We start from the raw sequence: 3282 nt of genomic DNA on the forward strand, positions 1-3282 counted from the left end.
TTTTGAGCTTACCAAAGTTCAAATCTCTCACTTTGTATCTGCTACTCCCAAATATTTCTCTCTTTTAAATGGCAGAAAGGGGAGAAAGAAAAGTTAACTTTTATACTCCAAAAATACAAGTTTTGCATTATTTGTTACTGAGTGTGGAGGAGAGCTAATTAAAACAAAAATAAAAACAAAACTTGGGCCTACAATTACAACCTATACAGAAAGTTATTTGCAAAATGAAAGAAAAAATGGGAAGTAGGGTAGCAGCACCAAGCAAACTCATAAGGCCCACGTTGAAACAAGAACAAACTACTTCGGTTCCTGAAGCCAAATCTGAAAAGGAAACAGACAGAAAGAAGACATAAATCATGAGGACAAATTGTCAATGGGATTCTTTCTTTGTTTCAATGATTTGGTTTAAATAAGCTTTGGTCTTCTCTTTATACGTAACAAACACCAAACAACTACTACCATGAAATTTCTAAAATTTCTTCACATTTGTTAGAAAAGGTAAAAATTACATACTTTTCTCCCATTTTTTCAGTTCAAGTTCTGGCCCGAAAGTTTTCATATAAAAAAGGTAGTATGCAAAGTTAAACCATATAGCGCCCCTCTACCAATAAAAGGGGCTTCATAATTTCTATCACACTTGCTTTGAATTTAGGTATAAGAAATATTTCTCAAGGCAACTCAAAAGGAGCAAGTCAAGGAAGAATCTATGAAGAAAGAAAAGAAGACTAGCAGATGAAACAAATGTCCTGAAAAACTCAAATCTGCTCTTCCTGTATTCAAAATATCCCAAGGGAGATAATGAATGGGCACTATTACAACAAAGCCAGTAAAATAAAATGCAAATATCAAGCATGATAAGTAGCCTTGATGGACTATTTCCTGGAAGAGAAAGACTTAAGGCTAGTGATTTAGTCCACAATTCCTTTTGGACCCTAAAGAAGGGGTTTATCTGAATCATAATTCTTTTTTGAAATTTTCTCTCACTTGTCTTCTGGGAGTAGTTTGTGGTTTTCCTCCATGTTATGCATACCATGTCTTTCAAACCATTGAAGAGAGCAACACCTTTCACATATCAAAAGACTTTCTTTTAGAAAATGGAGAAAAGAATATGAGGCCACCACAATGATGTTAATGGTTACTCTTTTTTTTTATTTCTCTCCCCTTCCCTTCCGTCTCCCCCTCCCCCACCCCAGTTGTCTGTTCTCTGTGTCCAGTTTTGCTGCATGTTCTTCTTTTTGTCTGCTTCTGTTGTTATCAGCAGCACAGGAATCTGTTTCTCTTTGTTGTTGCATCATCTTGCTGTGTCAGCTCTCCGTGTATGCGGCGCCATTCCTGGGCAGACTGAACTTTCTTTCCCATTGGGTGGCTCTCCTTACTGGGTGCATTCCTTGCACATGGGGCTCCCCTACACGGGGACACCCCTGTGTAGCAAGGCACTCCTTGCGTGCATCGGCACTGTGCATGGGCCAGCTCCACACAGGTCAAGGAGGCCCGGAGTTTGAACCGCGGACCTCCCATGTGGTAAGCAGATGCCCTATCCACTGGGCCAAGTCTGCTTACCCAGTTATTCTTCATTACTTCTTTAGCTGCCATGATCTGTGGTGTCAAGCTAGAAAATTTGGCCAGTTTCAAGAAGGGATGCTGTAAAAATTCTTTGACTGAACCCCCTTTTTCCACATCTATTTCCAAATAACAATTTAAGAAATCCCAAAATATTCAAGATAGTTTCTCTGGATTCTGAAGTTCTGGGATTCCATTAGTTGCTATCAGGTACATGGCCCTCAAGGAATTTTCACTGAGGTATAGAGGTTTTCCTTCTACCACCTCAATTGTCATGATACCCAGAGACCATATGTCCACTTTAGGACCATAAGATTTCCCTGTAACCACCTCTGATGCTATCCAATAAGGTGTTCCAACCATCGTACTTAGCTTGCTCTGTTCAGGGGTGATCTGGGCACAGAAACCAAAGTCAGTAATTTTAAGGAATCCTTCCTCCCTCAAAACACATTGTCACTTTGATGTCTCTTCGGATCACCCAATTAGCATGTAAAAACTCCAAAGCCAGGAAACACTCTCTGCATACAGCAGCAATCTGTGCTCCATCTATACGGGCTTCTGTTACAACATCAATAAGTGGTCCCTAGGCCAGCAAGCTACACCATTATCACAAATAATTCATGGCCCATCAAGTAACTGTTCAAGAAGTTAACTATGTTGGGATTCTTTCATTTTTTCAGCACTGGACTCTCATTCAAGAGCAATTCCTTCTTTGGCTCTTTCTGTAAATGTGTTTATTTGAAAACCATTTCCATCCCAATGCCAGATCAGTAGCAGTAAAAACGGTACCAGAAGCCCCTTGACCAATTTCCCATATCTTATATATTTGGCAGGGGGAGGCCACTTATGCTACAAAATAGTTCTTAATTTCTCCATAATGTCTTATCTGCCATCTTGGTATTTTTTTGTTTGTCTGAAGACTTGGCACCACTGTCAACATTAGAATCACCAATTGTAGCAGGAATGGCATCAATTACAGACTTTGTGTAAATTGATTTTGTATGACCTGGTCTCAGAGCACATTCAGCACTGATGTTCCAGAGGGGAAGGAGTAAAGCTCGAATGTCTCAGCTTCACTGTGTTGGAGTCTTAGAACTTAAGACATCCAGCACAGACTGATGATTCTTATTTTGCTCTAGTGCGGTGATACTGGAGACTTGCAATAATCTGAGCCCGCTCTTCCCGCATAGCAGTGAATTCTCCAGTAACAGCATCAAAGCCTCCCTGTAAGCTGTGCTCAATGTCAATTGGAGGAGAAATTTCTGGCCATCCTTTTTCTTCTTCCTTTCTCTGTGCCTAAGAATATAGAGATGATTTTATTCCTGGCCTTTTTTCTCCCCTTTGGAACAGATGGGAAATGTTTCAAACTCTAATTGACAAAGGGTCTTGGCCTCCAGCGCTGAAAATGGTACTGCTCATTCGCACAGGAGATGCTAGAGGCTTCTCTTCCAGTTCTCTCTTACCAGACATGACTTAGAATGATGAAAAGTCTCCAGTTGAGGAAAGGCCCCAGCGAGGCGCCTAGATATAAGCCCCAGGCGGGCTACCGAGCCACCCTGGAGCTTTCGGCAGGGGAAGGAGAGGAGGTGTGGAGTAGCAGGAAGTAAAGTGCAGCCCTGCATGAGCGCAGCACCCGCCGCAGCTAAGCCAAGCTACAGCCCCAGTCCGTCCGCATGCAATAGGGAGCGCAAGGTACCTCGGCAAGGGCGAGAAGCAGCGGCA

The 3282-nt window shown here is 42.0% G+C and overlaps 1 pseudogene; it reads right to left on the minus strand.

The window, feature by feature from the left end:
• Positions 1 to 297: 297 nt before the first annotated feature.
• LOC101436098 (serine/threonine-protein kinase PAK 2 pseudogene) lies at positions 298 to 3030 on the minus strand (annotated as a pseudogene).
• Between the last annotated feature and the right edge of the window lie 252 nt (positions 3031 to 3282).

This window comes from Dasypus novemcinctus, chromosome 12 (assembly GCF_030445035.2).
Source record: "Dasypus novemcinctus isolate mDasNov1 chromosome 12, mDasNov1.1.hap2, whole genome shotgun sequence".
NCBI classification, from domain to species: Eukaryota; Metazoa; Chordata; class Mammalia; order Cingulata; family Dasypodidae; genus Dasypus; species Dasypus novemcinctus.